Below are 23,809 nucleotides of genomic sequence, written 5' to 3' on the forward strand. Positions count from 1 at the left end.
CTCTCCGGCTAGGTCCATGCTATAGAAATACCTTCAGATGCATGCTTATACATTGTGAACTGGTAACCATTGCTCTCTGTGAATACTCCTTCCTTTTGAGCTGTAGGTTACCCCTGATCATTGTGTGACAGCCAGATAGAAGCTCCACACAATTTTCTTTATCCTGGTTTATTTTTCACACCTCAAGTCGACTTTTCAATGTTTGTTGGGAGATTCCTCTTGTTTCTTGTAAGCATTTATCATTATGCACTTCATGCTACTTTTAATCAGACGAGACACTTTTCTTTTATGTGCATCACACTAGGGACGTATTTATTTATGTACTTTTTATTTTATTTATTTATTTATTTGCACTTATAATGCGCAGTAGCTACCCAAAAAGGGTTTCCCGGCGCAATTAACAGATTCGCAGAGAGGCCGAGGACATTGTAAATGTCTAGGTGTTGAATAGCCATGTTTTTAAGGCTTTGCGAAATTTGATATAATCAGTCTCGTTGCGAAGTGAAAATGGCAGTGAATTCCACAGAGAGGGACCTAAATAGGAGGAATATCTTCTGCCCATCCGGGAAAGCTTGATTTTGGGAACAACAAACTTCTCTTGCTTGAAGGAACGGAGAGTACGAGAGGGAGAATAAGGGCAGACAAGGGACTGAAGGTATTTCCGTGCACTACCTACTTTGATTTTGTGCATAACACTGAGCGCTTTGAATTTGACTCGGTTTTCAACCCTGAGCCAGTGCAGGTTTCAAAGGTATTGGGAGGTGCGGTAGCTCTTGGGACCTTGCATAACAGCCTAGCTGCAGAGTTTTGTACCATCTGTAATCTACGTGTTGTGGCTTTATTTGAGCCCAGATAAAGCACATTACCATAGTCAAGCCTTGAGGTAATCAAGGCATTGGCCACGGTTTTCTGAGTGGACTCTGGCAGCATCCAACAGTCTTCTTTTAGCCATTTGAGGATGGCAAAACAAGTGGCAGTGGTTTTTACTGCATGCAGGTGCATGTGAAGAGATTCATCAATAATGATGGCCAAGCTACGCGCTTGGGGAGAAGGTGAGGAAAGAGTACCCATTTCACATGACCAGTGTTGGGGACCCCCCAAATTTTTGTTTTTACCAAATATGAGTACTTCTGTTTTTTCTCCGTTTAGTTTAAGAAAGTTCTCCTGCATCCATGATGCTATTTTTATTAGACCCATTTTGAGGGGAGAGGAATCATTTGTATTCTTAGAAGAGAGCAAAAATAAGTTGGGAATCGTCGGCATAAGAATATAGCGTCAGCCCAGAATTTTCTACCACTTCGGCTAAGGGACTCACATGTAGATTGAGAAGTAAGGGACTAAGTATGGAGCCCTGTGGCACCCCGTGAGCAAAAACATGCATATTGGACTAAGCTGTGTGGTAGAAAACTTGGAACGTGCGCTTAGTCAAAAATGAGGCAAGCCAGTTGAGAGATGCCCAGGGAGCTGAGAGTTTTTATTAATACAGTGTGAGATACCGTATCAAATGCGGCGCTTAAATCCAGTAGGATAAGTGCCACTGTAGCTAAAATGTAGCTAAAATGTGCGCAGCAGGTGCAGTGGCATTGGAGCCCAGAGCCCTGATTATTGCTGTATTTACTACCACACCAGCATTCAAGCGGCCATTTCTCCTTCTTGTACCAGGGTCTATGGTATCCTTGCTACTCTACTTCTTCAGACATGCAAAGGACTCGCTTGGTACAAACCATCCTGCAGAAACCTGATGCTCGTAGGTCTGATGCACACTCTCTGGGATCCAGCAGTGCTCTGTGTCTCAGAGGAATGCATTGGTGATGATAAAAGATCTGGCTTTAATGTGCTAAAGCATGAAAGAACAGGCATGCACATATGTCTTTTATTTGCATTAGCACATTAAACCCGGACCGATTGACCTTCCAAAAGGGTCTGGTTCCCAGTGTACAAAATTGTACCCCACTACCAATGTTTAGTACTACCCCCCCCCCCGCCCCCCCGAAGATCGGGTCTAGTTGCCCCCCTGGTGCTATATGTGTGCAATTGACATCAAACTCCTGTGTCCCGTAGTCAAGGGTCGCAAGCAAAGTACCAGGGAGTATCAACAGGTGACCTGGGTGTAGCAGTTGCTGCTCCTGGCGACCCATGATTTATGATTTATGTCCATGCTGGTTTCCCTGCCAGTGCGACCTGATGGATAAGATGCCTACTAAATTTATGAATGGCATCCAACGAGTAGTAATTTATAAAACATTTGCAGGAACTGCCCTCACGTTGGTTCCTGTCAATACCTTGGCTTGCACCAAACTGCTATTTTTATTTTGAAAAGAAAGTCCAGAAACAAAATTTTCTTTTTGAATATAAAAAGATGATGCTCCCTTGTCATGGAAGTCATCTCCCATGGCAAGTGGGGCATGTTTTTATTTACTGCACCTTACTGCCAAGGTTTGTATGGCGGTGACAGACAGTAAAAATATGGGTCATCGGTGAAGTGTGGCTACGGTGGTAACAGAGCAGTTACTGCGGAAGCCAAACCTATGGTCCATCCGCATTTAGGCACGGTTACACAGTCCCGCATAATAGGCCAGGCTTGTGGTTATGTTATAGGATTCCACTAAGTGGTCAACTTGCAGATCATAAAAAAGACCCCGGGGCACATTTGCGGGTTAGATCCCACATCTGCGAGTTTGATCATGGAATTTTTGCAGGAAGGATTATGGTTGGGGTTGGGGTTGGCTGGGCAGTGATCCAGGAATTCTGGGGACCATGGAAGAATTTGGCAGATGAGGAGGGCTTAGTTGCTAGACTCTTGAAAGGTTTGTCAACTGCCTCTTCTAGACCATTCAAGGATTATTTTCCTGCCTTTGGTTTTGAAGGCTTGAGAGTCTGGAATAGGCAAACCTGCAGTATCTGACTCTCAAAACGGTCTTTTTTTGCAACCATTACGTCGGCCAGAAGGTTGGAGGAATTAGAAGCTTTGTCAAGTTTCTTTCTGCAGAGTTTTTCAGGACAGGTTGTGTTAGTTCCAGTGCCTTTCTTTGTTCTGAAAATCGATTACCACTTTTGCCAAAAAAGGAGGTGGTTTGATGGGATTCTTTACCTCTCCTTCCACTCAGAAGGTTATAATTCTAACAAAATCACCTCGAGATGTTAGAAGGGCTCTCCTTATCTTTTTACAAACGGTTCAGACATTCTGGAAGTTGGAATTCTTGTTTGTGAATTTTTGTCCAGGAAAAAGGGGAAAAACCTGCAACTTTGAGTAGGAGGATCAAGTCCCTTATAGCAAAGGGCTAGTTGATGGTCAGGTCTGTGCACTGGCAATTCAAGGGATATCCACCTGCAATATGTCTTCTACCGTAGCTACGTTGCCAGGTTCTTCGATTTCCAGGCAGCTACATGGTCTGATTCATCTACATTCTTTAAACATTATAGGCTTTCAAAAGTACAAATCATATATGATATTTGGAGGCAGGGGACAGGGTTCTAGCCCTTATGAAGGAATAGGGGAGAGTGGACTTTCTGTTTTCAATATAAGACTACTTCTCTTGCCAGTTCTCCATGTTGTGTTTGCTTGCTAAATAAATCTCATTTGCCATGAATTCAATAGAGGAGGGGCAAAAGATATTGCTTAAATTACATACTAGTAATGGCATTACTGAGTCCTACTCTCTCCCTTTAATTCAAATTACCAGTAAGTAACTTCAGCGTGAGGCTAACCTTCGTTGCAAGTGTTCCATATGTGACTATGATGCTCTGCTCCCTGTGTCTCACCAAGATGTGCAAAGTCCTGGAGGTCCTGAAAGCTCCAATGAAAGTCCCAACAGCAAACCAGCTGAAGGGGAGAAACTGAAGCTTCCAAAACGACTTGAAAAGGTCAGGAGGATGGGTAGCGGAGGACGTACATTGTATAGCTTTTTGTGCTGATCGAACTGGTGAAGGGTGATTATATCACTGGCACCCTGGGAAGAGGATACATTCTTGCTGGTTTGTAATATGTGCTTCTCCTCTGTGGCAGGTCTGGAGAGCTGCAACCTGTGAGGGATTCAGTGGAAGTGCACACATGCTTTTATGTCCATGGAACACGTGCAGGTGCTCCTCCGATGACTGCTAGAAGCTGCAACAAGGCCAGGAAGCAATAGAATGGGGGACATTATTTCATATCCATGGATGCCTTCCCTGTGAGCTACCACCCAAGACTCTGAACCCTCTGCCCAGAATGTTGCCCTGAGCCCAACAACAGGGTTTGTGGGAGAGAAAAGAAATCCACAGGCAAACAGTGGGAGCTGTGGTGGCAATGTGACAGCTTGAGGGCCAGACACTCCAGATGGATGACTCAAGAATATCAAGGCCATCTTACACCAAGCACAGGGAAATCACACAGAAGTGATCAGTGTCCAAAAGTATGTTTGGCCAGAAATCTAACTTTCGAAATATGAGTCGGTTCCCTCATTCACATCAGGTGTAAGAGCACAGCAGTCATAAGGGGTAAATGTGTTCAACATACACCCTGAAGGGAGCTGCAGGAAGCAGTCCAGGTCCTATCTAAATAGAGAGCATCGCTTTCCATGATGCCTACAATGGCAGCTCTCTGTGCCTTTGGCTCCATCCAGGCAAGGACAGCACAAACACACTTGCAACTGACATGCCCACGTCAAGCGTTCTCTGTGTGCGCATTCAGCGACCATCATCAACAAGCATTTGCAATGCAATAGGTCTTGCATTTGCGAGACTTGGAGCTACTGGTATAGTAAATGACAAACTTTTTATTTAGGTGTTGGTTTTGAAAACAGATAAATAAAAGTTTATTCCAGAGGCTTACAAGGAGTCAAGGCCATCCAAACGGTAGCGTTTCTTGATGAATTCTTAAGCAATTACGATGGAGGAATACAGATACTAATGGCTGGCGATTTTAAATGTACTTTTGAACCCCTGGACTTCAACGATATGTTTTTAAATGTAGAGGAGGATGACAAGTGGTCAATTCCTCCGCTTGATCTGGAGCCCATTAAGAGATGGTCGGGCCGCTCTACAACTCAAAGTATTGTGCCTCGAACACGGGTTGAGAACTGCCAACGGTCGCTCCCTATCAGATAAAAATGGGTTACCCACATTTGTCTCAGGCACGCGCACTAGTCGTATTGATTATTTTCTTTTATCTATGGAGCTCTGTTTTTTTTTTAAGATATGGAGCTCATTCCACGTTTGGAGAGTGATCATAATCCTTTACTCCTTTACATGGAGGTGAGAATCTCTAATACAAAATTATTACCGGAACCTGAGGCAGATCCTCCTGAAGTATTTTTGACAAACGACACACGCAGGCTTAAATGGTTAACTGTGTCTAGCACGGCTGATCAATTGGAACAGATGGATATTATGCTAGCGGAAGCCATAGTTACCCTACAGGATGACAAATTGCGGGGTTCTCTCTTATTTACGGCTACTAAGGTCCACAAAACCTTTTTTAGTAATCTTAGAAAAACATTTTTTAGTGTTAATTCTAAACCAAGACATGCCCCCATGGTCCAGAAGGCTGCCATCTGGTATAACTCTGCCTGCCCCACTGCCTATGCACAACTAGCTTCGGCCATAAAAAGCAAGGATGGTGTTTTGATACGTGAGAAAAGGGTGGCCTATAAGGTCGTACAATTTCAAGCCAAGAGGGTCTGGGACGAAGATCATTGAAAGGATTTCCTAGATTCCTGTAAGGGAAGGGACATGACTGCCTTCTGGCATATAGTCAAGTGGGGTAATAGGGATCACAGTGATATACCATCCAATAATATGACCCAGACTTATGGATAGACCACTATAAGGGCCAGTTTGCAGCCAGTCAACTAGATTCAGGGCCTTTTGTGATGCCCTCTTATGTCCCTACAGCATTTTTTTACCAAAAAGGAAGTAGAAACTGCTCTCCTTCAGGTCCCAAGAGGTAGAGCCCCAGGGCTTGATTGTATCCCTGCTGACGTATTTTTACATGCTGTTGACTCCTGGGCACTGTACATTCAATTGCTTCTTAATGCTATCGCCCAAGGTGCTCCTCTCCTGAGTTCATGGGCAGGTGCGGTTATCCTACCGGTCTTTAAAAAAGGAGATTGTTCGCACCCCGGCAATTACAGGCCCATAAGCCTGATTGATTGTATTCAGAAAGTTATTGCCAGGGTGGTCCTAGGTAGAATTCAGGAATGGTTGGAGGAACTAAATATTATCTCCAATCTCCAAGCAGGGTTTCGCCTATCAATCAGCACTGTGGACCTGGTCTTAAAATTTGTTTTAATATATTAGTGAGCAGTTACACTGGGGAAAGGGGTGATTTATGCTGCCTTTGTTGATTTGAAGTCAGCGTTCGATCTGGTTCCTCGCCCTAAGCTCTGGTCAACCCTTTTGAAACTGGGCCTACCACCGGACTTTTAAGCACTTGTGGTTGAATTTCATACCGAGAATTAAGCCCAGGTTAGGTATGACGTAGCAGGTCGGACCACGGAAAAGTTCCCGGTGGAGAAGGGGGTGAGGCAGAGATGCGTCCTTGCACCAACCCTCTTCTCCATCTACATAAACGGGGTGTGACATGTAAATACTAGTGCTGGGTTATATACACCTGGCACACAGGAGAGAAAAAAGTGAGAGGAACGAGGAGACAGGAGTGAGCGTGGCAGTCAAGTGAGGGAGGGAGAGAAGACAGACAGGAGCTGTGGGGGTACTGGCAGTGAGTCCTCTGAACCTTGCCCAATGCCCCGGCATTCCTGCGCAGGGGATCTTAGGATGTTGACAAACGCATACACGTTAATAGACCCAGTGCAGGCGAGATGCTCCGGATTTTTTACGCCACAATGTATTATTTTGCCTGTCTCACGCCAGAAATCGCCTCAATGGAGACATAGCAGCGTAGAGCAGCAGCATTAGGAAGGGTGGCAGGGGCTGGAATGTGCACATTCTGGGTGCCTTGCAGTAGACAGACGAGGTCAATCCCTTTGAGCTGCTCCTGCTCATGGGCCGACTTTCAGAAAGCCTTGGCTATGGTCGCTACTGGTCATGCAAACATATTACTGCCAATTACCCGACGGTCGGCGCCCCACGCATCCTTCAGCGAACATCGCACTGCTCCTGCCTGCACCACAACAAAGGACGTCGCCATCTTCCAAGTGACGCTAGCACCTCAGGCCGCCCACTGCTGTCAGCCATGCCATAGAGGCGAACGTGGCTAGAGCGGCAGCATTTCCATGGGGTTTGTAGACGGCATGCAGTCGCCATCTTCCAAGTGACGCTAGCACCTCAGGCCCGCCTAATGCTGTCAGCCATGCCATAGAAGCGAAAGTAGCTAGAGCGGCAGCATTTCCATGGCGTTTGTAGACGGCATGCAGTTGCTGAGATTAACAAGTGGGAAACCGCAGCTGCGAGCGTCTAGCATGGTGCTCTGCGAGAAGACGCAAGTATCCTGCCAGCATCAAAAAGTGAAAGCGCGCGTGGCCAGCCGCCTAAAAGAAAATAGTGCACACCAAAGAGCGCGGACGAACACAGTAGTTAGGCGCTGCTGCGTCCGGTCTTAACCGGAAGTAAATATCTCATCAATAGCCAATTAAAAACCATCTAACAAGAGCAATGACTAAGTTCAAATAATGGCAAGCAGCAACAGAAATGACAGGCAATAGACGGAGCTACACCCTAACAAACTAATTACTTGATGCCTTGTAGAGGCAGCGCAGGGAAACATCCTTTACGACGCAACTTTTACCACGTAGTGCCTTTACAACGCAGGTTTTTCAATGCAAGTCATTACAACGAATTGCGCTGGGGGGCGCTCTAGGATAGGTAATAGTTTAATTTACTCTCCAACACCTTCCCTACTATCCACGGGGACTAGAGTTGGAATAGTAAATTAAACTATTCACTATCCAGCACCCCCCAACGCAAGTCGTTGTAACGACTTGCGTTGAAAAACCTGCGTTGTAAAGGCATGCGTAGTAAAAGCATGCGTTGTAACAACGTACATCCGCAGCGCATGCGTTGCCTATGCAAGACCTAAAAACATGCTGCAACAATCAGCTAATGATTGTGAGGCGAGGAGGTGGGGTTTTGTTTAGAAATTAGATTGATAGCTGACTAGAGCACCACAAGAAAGTGGAGAGCAAAAAAGAAGCAAGCAGAGGTAAATAATTGTGTACTGAAATAAATTAAGTAAAGTAAAAATAAAGGAAGACTAAAACATTTCCCAGATCACAAGGAAATGGAGAAAATAAGGAACTGTTGGTAAGAAATAAATCTAACAAACTGAAAGTAAAGTGAGGAATCATTCCTCTTTCCAAATAAGTAACATTTATTGTGACAAAGCAAGTATTAAATTTAGTGCTTTAAAAGTAAGGTATAACTAATAAACCTGTACACATGCCCTGAAATATGTCTTACATACGTTATCAGAGTGGAAATCGAGTCAGAGGATTGCACTTAATCTAACTTATTTTCCATAATATTCATTTAAATTATGCATTTAGGAAATTGAATGCTTGCACTCTTCATTTCAAGATGGCGGATCTATTACTCTGATCATATGCAGGACTGGAATTGGTAAGCCTTGTAATAAAATAAATAATATAACTGATCCGGAGAAACAAGCGCCTGCCATCTCTGAATGGCAGCTGAAAGTGAACAAAGATTTCACTGTACCTTGCATTGTTATTTCCATGGATTCATAGAGAATTTCCTATGAGAATTTCTGCTCCATTCAACTTTTCAGGGACATAAAGTTGGTTGGTGATGGAAATGGCAGAAATTGTATGTGGTTTTAGTAAATCCACCCTCCACCAGGGATTGTGTTCATAGTTTGTATGGGTGCAGGATCCATGTGAAAATTCGGGGTCCTGATTTCCATCTATTGCGTTGATTGCATAGGCCATGTAACCTATGTGACTCCATTCTCCGCTAATAATACTTGACTGGGTGGCTCGACCACCCAGGGCCACATTCTCACCTGAAAGAAGACAGAACATGTGGTGAGACCCAGCTGTGGTTGCTTCAATACAATCTCCATTCCTAAAACATATATATGCCATAACGTATTTACTATTTATAACTTAGAACAGTAGTGGCTTTTGAAAAATAGTGTGCCTACGTTAAAGATACAATGCCATCATAAATGTAGTAAACAATCAACATTCAGGTCTAGGCGGTGATTGTATCCAAGCATTCTGATAGACACATTAAAGGTACATTTTTATTTTTGAATTAGCTTAGTCCAATTCAAATGAACTTTACTTGATCATTGTTAAATAATATCATAAAAGTACATTGCAGCAGTAAATTAAAAAAACATTCTCATAGGTGGCCTACAGTAATCAGTTCAATTCAACGTCTATAAAAAGTTATAAAAAAGAGGGTACAACATTCTTTTAGAATTTCAGTTTGTGTGTACAAAGTCTACCCGATCTGGTATGAAGTCAAATACAATAAACAATTTATATTTTTCAGAGAAAGTTATGTTCCCAGATACTTTCTTTTTTTTTATACAGGCCCAAAGAAATAGAGCTAGCGAGTAGCCCACTAGATGTTCAGGAAATTTTTTAAAGAAAAATTGTGCAACCCTGCATTGTTTAACTTGTAGCTCTTTAAAATAGGTACAATGTATTTTTCCTTTCCTTATGATAGTAACCACAGAAAAACAAAAAAGAGGTTCTTTTTGGGGAGAGATTGTGTCGCAGGGGCAATTGGCCAAATTTGAATGGTTAAATGATTTTGATGGAAACCTTAACATTAGTGGTATCAAGTTGAACCGAAACTGCAAAATTATGAATTTATGTTGCGGTATTGAGACCTCCTCTAAGTAGGGATATCCAACTTATACGAGAGATAAAAGCGGTTGGTAAGCCAGAGTTGACTGCTTCCTGTAGTTGTTTTCCCTGCAAATGTATCGAGCCTTCCACATTAAGGTATCCACCAATCTTCACTTTGACATTAGCCTGCAAGCCATTGGATCCATAAACAGATCTTTCAACCCCAGGACAGTCAATTCTTGCTCGACATAATGTAACCATCGAATTCTCCAATCTAAGGCAATCTTTTATTATACTCTAAGTTAGGGGAACAGTGTTCCTACGCCAGATGGAAAACCACAAGAGCAGAGGGGCGAGTCTAATTGAGCCTTTAATGTGAGGCAAACTCAACTCCAAATGGAGTACATGATTAGATGTTGACTGCGGAAGAGAAACCAGGGATTTAAAAAACGTGTCCTCAATGATTTGAAGTGTTTCAGTATATGCCGAGCCCCAAACGCACGCTCCATAAGTGACCGCGGTCTTCATTTTCACATGATAGATATGCTGATCAGCTGCTAGAGGTTTCATGCCATCCTAGAGTTAGCACAGTCATAACTATGCTGATATCCAGAAGGTACCATGACCATTCACAAAAAACTTTTACTTGTTTCTCCCAATTCAATAACTTTGCATACCACACGTCACTTTTACCTGCATCACCTCTAAATGGTCTCAAATAAAAGCACACAGAGCTCTATTCAAATTGGGCATGCTGTTTGACTGCTTCATTAGCACAACTACTCAACATGGATGTCATACCCTCTCCTGGGCATTTTAAGGCCGGGTCCTAACAGATTCACTTCTGTCCCTCAGTGATAGAGTCCTACTTTCACCATTGAGCTATCTATCCCTTCTTCAGGTGGGACAGCACAGTCCGTCTTCATTGAAAGGTCAGAGATATCACTGTATTTTGGGCTTTTTGTGCAACATAATGTATCCAGCTTCCTTAGCATGTCCAAACCCCCATTGTAAACGAGGGACCTGTGCACTCTTCTCTTCTACTGTGAGGTACTTTGCTCAGCCAGATCTGTGCCTCAGAAATCTGTGATGTCTTTATTCATTTTGAAAACCTTTATTTCGGTCATTGGGACCATAAAAGTATACACAAATCAACAAAATAACAAACATACATGAGCAACTCATACAATTCTGTACAACATTCTATACAAGGATACAATTACTAATTATAACTCACAGTACTGGGTTTTACCGGGTAAGTTGGGTGGGCGATGGGGAGGAGATGAAAGTGGGCATAAGTGGGAAACAGTTATTTCAGTTAATGTTGGTGCACTCGGCAGACAGTCAAGAAATAACAGAAATATTTCAATAAATAACTTAGGCTATTTACAATAAAATCACATTCATCATAAATACTTGTATATACAGAAGCAATTAAAAAATCTGTATCTCAGAAAACTAATCTCATGCTAGTCACATTATATTAATGTTGGTGCTGATATTCGATTTACAATAATTTTTCCTCTTTGATGAAGCCCCATCTCCTTCGCCACATTGTGTTTAAATAGCGTGAAACAGCATATACAATGGGTTTGGATGTGTCATATTTTAGGACTCGAAATGCCTCCCTGCAATGCTTGAACCCCAGATTCCGGCAAAGTTGTACTAGCCAATAGCGCCTCGCTTTTTGGTAACCTGGGCAAAAAAATAAAACATGCAATTCTGTTTCCTCTTGTGTGTTGCATGCTGGACACCCCTCCTCATTCTGCCCAGCCCATTTATTGGTAAAAGCACGTACAGGTAAAGAGCTATGTCTAAACTGGACATATAGTTTCCTTGCCACCTGTGGAAGGATATCATCCATAAAGGTTTCAAGTTCATAGTTATCCTTCACTGTAAGGAACTGAGATGTGAGGGTGCCCAGTTTAGGGTTTGAGTACATGGTCTGGAGCTTTTCGGTGTGATAGGTCCTTGGTAGTAAAGCTCGAGGAACCGAGGGGCTAGTAGCCCCTGGAGTACTCTACAAGGTTGGTTTGCCGAGCTTTTCACACTCGTGCTTCACATGTGCAAACCAAGGGACCTTTTTCAGCAAACCCGGGTAGGATAGAAGCTCATTTGTTTCTGCCTGGTATGATACTAGTTCGGGAGTCGCCCAGAGTCTTCGCCAAAAGGTTAGAGGTCTTAAAGCGACCTCGTCTTCGATTGGCGAAATGCCAAGTTCTAGTCGCAAGGTGATTAGCGGGACACCCGCTGGAAGACTCATAATTTGTCTTAGGAAACTGCTCTCCACTACAGTTAGCGGAGTGAACAAACAGTGTCCCCAGAGTTTCGCCCCATACAGTGTGGCTCTCCGAGCTTGCACCCTGAACATTTCAATCGCGGGGCCAATGGGTTTAGATGGTGATTCTCTTGCCAATTTGGCTATGATCCTAGCAATCTGGGATAACTTAAGCTTAGCTTTGGCTATTTGGGCCGCCCACTGCATATCTTCTTTAAGACTGATGCCCAGATACTCAAAGACCGACACCCTTTCCAAAACCATCCCATTCAGTTGTGGATTGGGCCGTGTTGCCTTAGGGGGATTAACAATCATGAATTTAGTTTTAGTGGTGTTAATCGCCAAACCTCTAGAGTTGCAGAATAAAGAAAAGCTATCCAATAACCTCTGGATACCCATCGGTGTCTTGGATAATAGGAGGGTATTGTCAGCAAACATCAATGCTGCCACCTTAATGTTTGCTAAATTTGGGACATCATTGTTTGCGACCTCAGCCAGTAGTGGGATAAGTGTGTTGAAAAAGAGGCAAAACAGGGTTGGTGCGAGCACACAGCCCTGTCTGACGCCTCTGCCAACTGGGAGCCTGATGGTTAGTTCTCCTCCCCTTCCACATCTAACTTGGGCATAGGTGGCGTCATGCAGCTTGATTAGCAGATCAAGTAGAAAGGAAGGGATCCCCATATCTCTTAAGACCCCCCAAAGTTTGGGTCTGGGCACGAGGTCAAAAGCAGTTTTCAGGTCCACGAATTTCAAATAGAGGCGCCACCCTCCATTGATACCATCTTCCAAGTAATTAGTTGGAATCTAAATACTTGCTCCACTGTGGAGGTGTTCTTCCTGAATCCTGCTTGATAGGGGCTAATGATGTCATTTTCTTCCAGCCAGCCCTGGGTCCATTCTAATATTACCAGAGCAAACAGTTTTTGCGTGACGTCGATCAAACTGATATGTCTCTAGTTTGCGGAGTGTAATGGGGAGCCCTTTTTAAATATTGGGACAAATTCAGCCCCGGCCCAGGTGTTAGGAATGGGCATGCCATTCATGATGGCATTGAATAGCACCAACAAATAAGGGCCCCAAATAGACGGTTCTTCCCGGAACAAATCCCCGGGAAGTTTGTCTAAGCCAGGTGCTTTTCCGGCTGGTAATTTTTCTATCGCTACAATAACCTCGCGTAATGTTATCCCTTCATAAACCTCATTTGCCTGTCTAGTAACTAGTACTGGTTGATCTTCTGCACAAACAGTTTGTAAACACAGTATGCCCCTGGGTTCTATTTGATGATCCTGTTCTGGATCGATTGCAAACAGAGCTGTGAAATGCTCAGTCCACACTTCAGCTGGTAAATTAGGTTTGCCCATGGTACCCGCTCTTACTTTTGCCCAGAATGTTTCCATGTTCCGAGTCAGTAGGGCGGTTTTAATATTCAACCATTTGTTTTCTTCCCAGGGCAGTTTTGCACTAGAGACAACTTATTTGTACTGAGCCCGCCTGATGTTTGTTAGGGACTTATTTTCCACTTTGATAGCCGCTAGCAACTCTGTCTTGGCCTTGCGACACTCATCATTATTCCACATTGTGGTGAAATTCTGTTTTTTTGGGGCGACTATTCGGATTTAAAATGTTAGCTAAATTATCTATGAGCTGGTTATGGAGTGTTGCAACCAAGTGTGTATGGGCTGAATTAATCCCATCAATCATAGAGGTGCCAAGTTCCTGCAGTATTGGAATGACCAATTCATACAGTGTTTTCAACTTCTCTGGTGACTGTTTCATTGTCCCCCACTTTATTCTTCTCCTGTTGTTGGTGAGAATTAACCTGCCGTCAATGGGGGTCTTACTAGCAGGCAATATACCTGAATCTGGAACCCTATAGGATAATATCAAAGCTTTGTGGTCACTGTCAACATGTGAGATGACCTCAAAGTCCATGACCCTATGCCAGGAACTACACTTGACAATAATATAGTCTATTTGGGAGGCCTGGTCGTTTCTATTGAATGTGGGCTTACTCGGCCTATCCGAGGGAGTGCGGCCATCACAGGCCCACAGGCAGTGGGTCAAAAAGATGGCAATGATTTGTAAAACTAGGGGAGACCAAGATTTAACATGGCAAGTTTGAGGATCAGGTATAGCCCACTGTAGGTCCTCCTCATTGTTGATAACATCATGCGAGCCTGAAAGGGGTTCGAAGTGGCAATTTAGATCTCCCCCCACTATCAGTCCTGAATTAGGCAGCACCTTCTGGATGAAGAGGTTTAACTCCTCAAGAGTTTTTGATTCCTGGGCCAGGGTTACAGGCCGGGAATAGATAATATTAATTTCGAGTCTCAGTTTAGATGGAAAAGTAAGCATTACCAATTGGATATCTTGGGAGTAGCTGTTCAGGGTAGTCAGATAACAGCCCACATGAGAGGCTACCCAAATGGATAATCCTCCCGATTGCCTTCCCCTCCCCCTTGTGATAGCTGGTATGTTAAAAGTAACAAAGCCTACCCTTGCAAAGTCCTCTCTTGCCCATGTCTCCTCGAACAGGCACACATCAAACTGGTCAATGAACAAACTCAATCAGGAGAAGAGAGCTTGCCCTTGATTCCAGCCAGATTCCAGGATAAGATCTTGAGGTCTCCACCAGGACTAGATGTTCCATCCAATGGTCTAGGGGCGATTTCAGATATCGTTTGGGAATTAAGATACTTGATGGTGTCAATAGGAAGATTAGTGAAGGTAGTTAGTAAAATCTCCATTGGGAGGGAGGAAGATTGACATGCCACAGCCCCAGCCCTAGGAGTCAACCAGTCACATGACCCTGATTCTGGTTTCAAGACAACCGAAGATGACCCCTGATGGTTCCCCAAACTTTTTGACACATTCCCTTCCTGGTTTTCCTTAATGCTCTTGCCATAACCCATAACTTCTATAGTTGATGGTCAATCAACATCTTCCAAGGGACCATAGCGATTGTTTACTGGCAGGTCATAAAACAGCGGCCTGTTGATAAAATGCCTATGGGTCAGATGTTGTCCCTCCACCCTCTGGTTAGTATGGCCTAAGAGAGTCCTTGGCCTCTCCTGATTGGCACAGTTGTAATAAAAATGATCAAGAGAGCGCATTCTCACTCCTGTATGGGTCTCAGCAGAAGCACTTCTATTGTTGAATAGGGAGCTTACCATCTGGGTTTTTTTTAAATTAACAATCACACAATCGCCAGCAATTCTTTTTTGTTGGGTCCCACCCAATCCACTCCCCGTACCATCAAAATTTCCCCTGCCCTCTCATAGGGAAAGTGCCTGTGTGATGCTAGCCAAAACAAGCTCTTGTTCCTAAGTTCCAGCTGCGACTCCCTCTGTGAAGCATTTAAGGGAGGGACCCCAGTTAGAACAACTACATAAGGTAATGATTGTGGGGGGAGGTTTATAGTTGCCAAAACAGCATCACTCTTATCCCCTATCTCTTTATTCCTTACATCCTGATCCTCCATTGTGCTTGCAGGTTTGGGGTGGGGGGGGGGGCAGGCCTATGGATGACTCCTCTCTATCACAGCAAGAGCTGGCCTCTGTGAGATCTTTATAAACCTGTCATGCTCGAGCTGTGTAGCCCGGGGCTGTGGAATGTTGCTAGGGCCTTGCATTAAGACTGTTGGTTGGTCCTCCCGCTTTGGTCCATTCATTTTATCAAGAGTGGTGGATTGCATCTGCCTCGTTGTTAGCATGTATGTCAATAATTTCAATTGCTCAATTAATGTTGCAACCTCTTGCCTAATCAGATCGCCAAGTTGGGACAGGAGGTCAACTATTAGTGACTGTGCCCAAGCTGGGTACTTAGTTGCAGTAGTCGGATAATAGGAGGTTCAATTATGAGATCCCGGCCAGTGGGAACTTTCTCTCTTGAATCACACCCTGTTCTTGCCTTTTTATTTGTAGTCGCCCTCCCAGCTTACTGTTTATGCTTCCCCTATTGCGTGTGACCATATCCTTATTTGGCGGTAATGTTAAATCCAAATCGGGGTCCACATGCTTTGGGGGTGACATTATCTCAACTTCAGGGGATATCAGAGTACCAGACAAATTAGTTTTGCTAGGTAGATCTAAATTGTGCATACAAAGGTCCGGGGTGATTGAGAACCGCGTTTCAGTCTGTTGAATTTCAGAGGTGACAACACCTTGAGCCCTTTGCAACATTTTGTCAAATGATGTCACCGGCGGTGGCGTTGCAATAACGGTTTGACCCCGAACTGCATTTTTCTTTGGAATACAAGTAGATTTCCCCATTTTGGGGCTTTAATTATTTATAGGAATCACCCCTTGACCTAGTTGCTAAGCAAATACAGTTCTAATTTGTGATACAGTTCAGTAAACACAATCACTAGTCTCAGCAATTTGGGTCACCTCAACTATAAATCCCCGGGGGTAGATAACTCCATGCCCATCAATACTTAAATCAAAAGATAACCACACACTCTATGATGATAACTGCAAAATGTAGGTTAGTTTCAAGTCCCCGAGAAAAGAATGACTACTTGCTGTTTAGGTGACCAGTCCAGCAATAACTTCCAGAAGGATAGTCTTTACTTGAATGATGTCTAGTAAGGAAGCCAGTGGGGGTGGCCCTGACCTGCCTCTTCCTGTCACTGACAGGCGCGGGACGTGCCCGCCCCGGGTAGCGCACGGCCACTCCCGCGCGCGTCCCGTGCTGCGGGTGCCCTGCAGGGATTTTTTTGCACCTCCTGGGGCGGATGGATGACACCTTCAAAACAGAATTCCTTGTCATCACTCCGCCTAATCACACCCACAAGATCGACCACTGGCTGAAACGTCTCAGGCCTTCAACTGCACTCCCCACATTACCGATGCTGCAATATCCTTTGGAATCACACTTACTAAGCACTTGAACATGCAGAATTACATTAGCAATTTAAGCAAGGGTGCTACACACCAGATGAACACACTAAGGAACCTAAAAACATTCCTTCTACAGGAGGACTTCAAGATGGCGGTTCAAGCTCTGGTACTGCCTAGGCTAGACTATGGTAGCCCATGCTCCATGCAGGCTATGGTAGCCTGCATGATCCACAAAGCCCTACATCTCAAGACTCCCACTTATCTGACTCAAAAAATAGAACTATCTGGAGGTTGCAGAAAGTCAAGAAGTGGAAGTTCATTGCTCCTAAAACCACAGATCTTCTGCAAAAGGAGAACGAGTCCCAAAGCCTTCTTTGGTGGTGCCCCAAAGATGTGGAACTCTCTTCCACCGGAAGTCTGATGAATTTCCTCCACTGCTACCTTCAAAAAGGAAGTTAAAAAATCCTAATGTCTAGGTTTTTACCATAACACGCCCCTTGCCCCACTGCTTATTGAATGCCCCCTGTTTGACTACTAGATTGAATCCCAGCATTCGCCTGCCAAGCTCATTTATGTATCGAACATTATCAAATATTTCTCATCATGGCCTATATCCGCCCTACCTTATTTGTGACACACTCATATCTTGTTGTTTAATGCATATTCATGTAATACCTATCCTAATTGTAAAGCGCTCTGATACCCGCCTTGGTCATGTTCGTGCTATATAAAACTTTCAAATCAAATAAAACCGAATTTCTGAGATATTTAAGTTCTGCCCGACTCTAAAAGAGTTTAATTTAGTGGCGAGGGTACTCCATTGCCGTTGCAACAGAGTACCCTCTCTGCTGAACCCTAGATCAGGCCCTTTATCTTTTTTACTTCACTCTCTGAGATCCATCTCATGCGTCCTTGAATCAAATCATGTCTTGTTTACTAACTCTGTGTCTGATAACGTTTTCTAGTTGTGAGGCCATGTTTTAACAGTGCCCTTCAGAAGGTGGGCACCCAAAATATGAATATGTCTCTTTACATCGTGGATTTTACTCTGCGATGCAAACACAACACGGTGTCACAACGCACTACCATTACAACACAAGTCATTACAAGGACTTGTGCTAGATGGCGCGCTGGATTCTGAAATAGTATGATTTACTATTCCAGCTGAAGTGTGTGCAACTCTACGGAAAGTTTTGGAATCGTAAATCATACTAATTCCTTATCCAGAGCACCATCTAGCGCAAGTTCTTGTAACAACTTGCGTTGTGATGGTAGTGTGTTGTGACAATGTGGTAGTTGTAACAACCGGGCTGTGTTTGCATCACGGAGTAAAATCCATGATGTAAATGGTGTTTCCCCCAAAATATCGACTTAGGAATCTCGATGGCACCAAGTGTTGCATACACAATACTGAAGGACAATATCTTGAAAGGTAAGAAAGTATAAATTTTCTATAGGTAACTCCACATATATGTACCATATTGATATATATATATATATATATATATACATATATATATATATATATATATTACCTACTGGCGGTCGCCAGTAGCTATATATAGTTAGGATTTTTTCCCTATGGGATTTTTGAAAATTCTATGTCTAATACCTTTGGTGTTTGTGGACGAAATTGGCTGGAATTTTCAGGAAAATGGCACAATTTGTTTCTGAGCAGCCCCTGAAAATTTGGGGGGTGTTCGTCATTGGGGGGCCGAGAAAAAAGGGGGGTCCCAAAACGCATTTTTCCCATGTTAATTTCCATAGGGCGGTTGGCCTCACTTTTAGCTCGAACGGCTGAATGGATTTGTTTGAAACTTGGCAAAATTGTAGGGACTGTTAGCCCGATGTGCCTTTGCTAGGTCTCAATATATGTGCTCCAGTGGATTTTGAGAAATTAACGTTCAAAAAAATATATATATCTGTGACAGCGCTCCGGGTAGTGCTCCGGTTCGCGTACTTTTTGCGTAACGGAACTTTGCGAAGCGAAGCTGATTGGCTCTCCGGTGTCTGTCAACATTCTAAACAGTCCGGAGCGGCCGCCATCTTGTCTCTCGGTAGGATCGAGAGACAAGAGGAGCCCAAAACGAAGGGGGAAATGGCCATAAGGGGGTATAGTAGATCCTCCCTGACCCCCTAGGTTTGAAGAGGAGGTTTTAAAAGGGCCCCGCGGGGCAAAAAAAATAAATTATTTTTTTATTTTTTTGCGTGGGAAGCTCCCGGTTCGCGCACCGGAAAGCGGTCCGGGGAGCGTACTATGAGGAAAAAAGAATGATTGACTTTTAACTTATTGTATGTTTATTGATTGTTTGTTTTGTTGTTTTTTTTAAATTTATTTATTTTGGTTGTACTTCATGAATTAGATATAACAATGAATAATGTCTCAAACAATTTTTAATTATTAAATAAAAATTTATTGGTCAGAATTTTCATAGTTCAATAAAACTTCCAGCATTACTTCATCTGGAATCTCTTCAAACATGCATGTTTCTATGTCTTGTAAGCATTCAATAAATTGTTCATCAAAAGACTGATCCATAAAATCTTCATCTAAAAATTCTTCATTTAAAATCTCTTCAGATGTAATGTCGAAGGAAACATTGATATTTTCGTGCTCCCGTTCCATTTTTTTGCTGTAAATTGCATAAAAAAATAATTATATTAGAAGAGTTAGGGCACTGTTGGGTTTAAGTTCAGACAGGTAGTTCTGTTTTTTTAACAGTGAAGTTAAAGTAAGTAAATTCTTAATTATAGCAGAGAAGTGTAAGTCAATCAATAAATATAACAGAGGAGCCTATCTGTAGCTATAACTATAGCAGGGGGACAGTAAATAATTATCAAAAAACGTTTTTACAAATTAATTTAAAGTGCCCCTTACAAATTATCAATTTACTTTACAGAGAGGTGAAAATGTTCTTGAAATGTAGTTCAGGAAGTAGTAGTGAAAATGGCTGTGTTTCCCTCTCTTTCTTTATATATATTCAGGTACATAACCAATCAAATGTCAGGTAAAAAAATTGAAAATGAAAGTAACATTTTCATTGGTTGTCAATACCAACACTTCAGATGTGTTTTGTGAAGTAATTTACCTCAGGGTATTTAGAGAGGTCTACAGGCTAAATGGCTAAATGTAATTCCAAACAAATTTATGAAAATGGTAGGGATTGGTATGTAGTATGAGCTAATCTATATTTGGTGAAAGTGTTTCCAGTCGTTTTTCTGTAAATTACTTTCCCACCTTTTTTAATGGAGCGCTTCCCGGGGAGCGTCCCGGTTCGCAAACCAGCAGCGTTACGGGAGTCCACCATTTTGTGTTTCAGTCGAATTAAGATACAAGATGGAGGGCAAATAATGTTCAGAATGGGTAGAAGGGGGCACGGTAGACGTATCTTGACCCCCTAGGTTTTCTGAGGGTGGCTGAGGAGGCCCATATGTGCGGGTAAAAAAACATTTTTTTTACAAATTTTGCGCGGTTAGCTTCTGGTTCGCGTACCGGGTAGCGCTTTGTTGAAAATTAGTGAAAAAAGTTAGAGTAAAATAATAATTGTGAGTGATCAGATGTAGGGTAGCTCTGAGAAGAGCTTTTGGGTTTATGGTACATTTAGGTACTTATAAGTAGGTACCAATGCACAGTCTTAAATTCAAAATGAAAATTCTGTTGCCCTCATCTGAGAAGTGAACTCCATCTCCTCTGTAGATATCTTGCATGCAGTAACGCAAGTTATTGTTGTACATGGAGCCCATTCCATGGTCTCTCATGTAAGCTGAAACAGATTTGTTTACATGCTTCCTCGACTTCTCAATTTGTGGACAAAATTGGTTCGACCACCTCCATTTCTGTCTTTGGCATATATTTGAATATACCAAGGCAGTTTGAGGAAAAAGTGCCATTAATTGCTCAAAGGTGTCCTTTAAAAGCATTTCCAGACCTACCCACTCACACACGCAACGCCACTCACACACGCAACGCCACTCACACACGCAACGCCACTCACACACGCAACGCCACTCACACACGCAACTCATCCACGCAACGCCACTAATCCACGTAACGCTACTCATCCACGCAACGCCAATCATCCACGCAATGCCAATCATTCACGCAATGCCACTCATCCACGCAACGCCACACATCCATTTGCAAAACCAAAAGGACAAACTCTTCTATTGTGTGACCTATTGCATTTTCAATGCTTGATTCTTTCACTTCCTTATCTATTTTGTTTTCCACAATTATATCCTATTCCATCTTTTCTTCGGTAAATAAATCTATTAAACAGCATCTCTGGTTTAGTCCCTATAGCTGTCTTTCTTTTAACATTACTCTCTGTTTACTTCCAATGTACTTACTCCTTTATTTTTTTTAAAAAAACTTTGGGGTTAGCTCCCGGTTCGCGTACCGGCGAGCGAACCGGAAAGCGAACTAAAAAAAAACAGCTTGCCAGAGTGTTACACTTTCTAGCAATTTTTTTTATAAAGGGGAGGTAGTTCTGAAAAGAACTTTTTTTAAAATGTTTTTGTTGTTTTATATTTTTTTTTTCTTTTTTGAACATTATTTGTTTTTTTTGTATTTTTTGAACAATTTTATGTTTTTTTTGTTTTTTTTGAAAGGGAAAGAACAAAAAACAGGTATTGAAAAGGTCTCAACAAGAGCAAAAAAAAAAAATTATTTCTTGTGGCGTTTAGGGCATTGGTGTTTCTCAAATGCTAAATTAACTAATTTAACACTCATATTCGCACATGAAAATAAGGCGCCACAATATAAGCAAACAATTTTCATATGTACAAAATTTTTCTGAATGTTTGGCACTGTATCTCGTTCTTCTGCAACCGACAGAGATATTTCTGCTGATGTCCTGGCCACAGAAGTTGGAGGGTTATCTTGCAGGTCACGCATCTCTGCCCGGCTATAATTCAGAGGATGCCACCTCTGCATGTGACGATGCATAGTGTGGTTCCCATAACTATATTTCTTTTCAGTGCCTCTAGATAATTCATCGTTACAAATTAGGCACGTTGCATAGCGTGCATTAACTTTTTTCTTTCCTGCTGGAATTGAAAAAAACTGCCAAATAAAACTAGTTTTTTTTTAGATACCCGGGGCAACTCTTTTAAAAATTGTGGTGCCTGTTCTTCTTCTTCTTCATCCTCTTCCTCCTCTGGGTTTGCCAGGAACTGTGGAGGTGGTCCTCTCTTTTGAGGAGGTGGTGGTGGTGTCGGTGGTGGGGATCCAGCAGCTGAAGCAACTAGTAAAGCCATTTTCCAAAATAGGTCATCCTTTCTCAAAGTTGAAAGTCAGAGTGAGAAAAAAGGCGGGGGCTTTCATCATTTGGGAAAAAAAATAGTTCTAAACCAATGAAAAGTCTTATTTTTAGGTCACATGACCTAGTCTTACATCATTAGGAAACCAAAAGTGAAATGAACCAATGAAAAGTTTTATGAACAAGTCACATGACCTGTTTCGCTTACGTTACGCGCTGCGCGCTGCGCGCCGCGCGCCGCGCTCCGGTTCGCTTCTGGAAAGCTGCGTTTCGCGCCTCGTTCGCGGTCCGGAGCACTTCCGGGTGCGCTAACGCGGCGCGTCATAAGACGCATTATGCGGCAACGTGATATGTCGCGCTTCCGCGACGCGTCACGATGTTGATTTCTAACGCGGCAGTTACGCAAACGGAACGTTTACCGGTTAGCGGACCGGGTCGCGGCATCAAATTGAGCTAACGGAAAGCTTCCCGGTTCGCGAACCGGGAGCGAAAAAAAAATAAATAAATAAAAATTAATTATAAACATATAAAATATATTTTTGGATTTAAAGAAAAATACATTTTACAGCTACAGATATTAGCTTTTAAAAAAACAATGAAATTCACTGAAAAAACCATAGGTTATAGACCATATATAGTTAGGAATTAGCATTTGCAAAACCATATTTTACTCACACAAAACCATTGAAATTCGCATATATAGTTAGATGCACTAACTATATATCACGCACCCGCAATCTACTGCTGATCATGTCACATATTACATCATTCATGACATGGTCAGTGACATCACTGATGAAATCACTGATGACATCTCAAATGACATCACTGATCACATCACTGATGACATCTCAAATGACATCACTGATCACATCACTGATGACATCATTCATGTGATAATACGATGAACCTCTTCAGACTCTAATAAAACCTTAGATACACTCAGTGTAGCCAGACAGTCACAGACTGTCACTCATCCATGGAGTTACTCACACACCTAGTCAGTCATGCAAAGAATCAATCACACCTCCATTTCCTCATCTAAACAGTTATACACACCTTACTTATTCAAACATATACTAACACATATTTACTCTCTTATACAATCCCTGATACAAGTTTACAATGATCCATACAGCCACTCACACATTCACTGGCTCTTATGCACAGTTATTTATATATGTCAACTCTCACATGTGCTGTGTTTTACATATCTACTTACTTGGACATGTAGCACTGAGATATCCATTCACTCACCAATACACTCATGCACACAGTCAACTGCCCATACAGATGTTTCCACATGCACTTTTAAACCCATACATCTAGTGAATCCACCGCTCACACATCTATGCACACTCACTCTCTCAAACAAATACTTGGGCAACCTATCATTAACCAATATACATAATCATAAAGCAAATGATCAACATAAGCAGCAGTTTACACAACAACAGACATAATGATGCACAAATTAAGACAGTTTAGTCACTAACCCATGCACTCAGTGAGGCATATTTAATCATTCTCTCAGTAGGTGTCATGCACCTACTAAATCCTTCATCCAGAGACTTATACATCCACTCATTCTTCAATATGTAAGACATATTTTGACTTTTCATAAACATGCAGTCACTGGATGTTGTCATCAGTGATGTCATCAGTGATGTCATC

At 42.6% G+C, this 23,809-nt stretch overlaps 1 long non-coding RNA gene across 2 annotated transcripts in view; it reads right to left on the reverse strand.

Annotated features, from left to right (window-relative positions):
* The window catches only part of LOC147709540 (uncharacterized), a 79,805-nt gene that overhangs the window by 18,401 nt on the left and 37,595 nt on the right, over window positions 1-23,809 (reverse strand). For both annotated transcript variants that reach the window (XR_015296703.1, XR_015296702.1), the window contains exon 2: window positions 8,653-8,956. This is a non-coding gene — a long non-coding RNA (uncharacterized LOC147709540). The remainder of the gene's footprint in view (window positions 1-8,652; window positions 8,957-23,809) is intronic.

The sequence above is a fragment of the Lissotriton vulgaris genome, chromosome 6 (genome assembly GCF_964263255.1).
Source record: "Lissotriton vulgaris chromosome 6, aLisVul1.2, whole genome shotgun sequence".
NCBI lineage: Eukaryota > Metazoa > Chordata > Amphibia > Caudata > Salamandridae > Lissotriton > Lissotriton vulgaris.